This window comes from Athene cunicularia, assembly GCF_003259725.1.
Source record: "Athene cunicularia isolate RWA chromosome 1 unlocalized genomic scaffold, athCun1 chr1_part2, whole genome shotgun sequence".
NCBI classification, from domain to species: domain Eukaryota; kingdom Metazoa; phylum Chordata; class Aves; order Strigiformes; family Strigidae; genus Athene; species Athene cunicularia.
This window is the reverse complement of record NW_020799092.1, coordinates 54,203,042-54,203,404: the sequence shown is the minus strand read 5'-3', so window position 1 is coordinate 54,203,404 and position 363 is coordinate 54,203,042.

The following is a 363-nucleotide window of genomic DNA, read 5'->3' as shown; positions in this document are numbered from 1 at the left end:
CCCCCCCCCCTTTTCTTGCATTAATTTCCTTAGTAGAAGAAGTAGAGCTTCATATTTTTCTGGGAGTTTTTGTCTAAGATTTCATGTAGTACATAGCAACACAAGGAACAATATAAAAACTCAGTATTTTGGCACTGGCATTACAGCTGATAATCTGCTAGTGTATTTAGCCAATGCTCTAAGAAATATGACACCCATTGATAGGTTAAATATTTTTTCAAAATTTTCATTTCATTGTTTTGACTTAGAGCTCCAGTGGTACCCCTGTTTGAAAATGTAAGTCTTTGACTTCAGTAACATCATGTAACTTTCAGGATGTAACTGCATGGCAGAATAGATGTGCTGTTTCCACCCTGAAAAGAT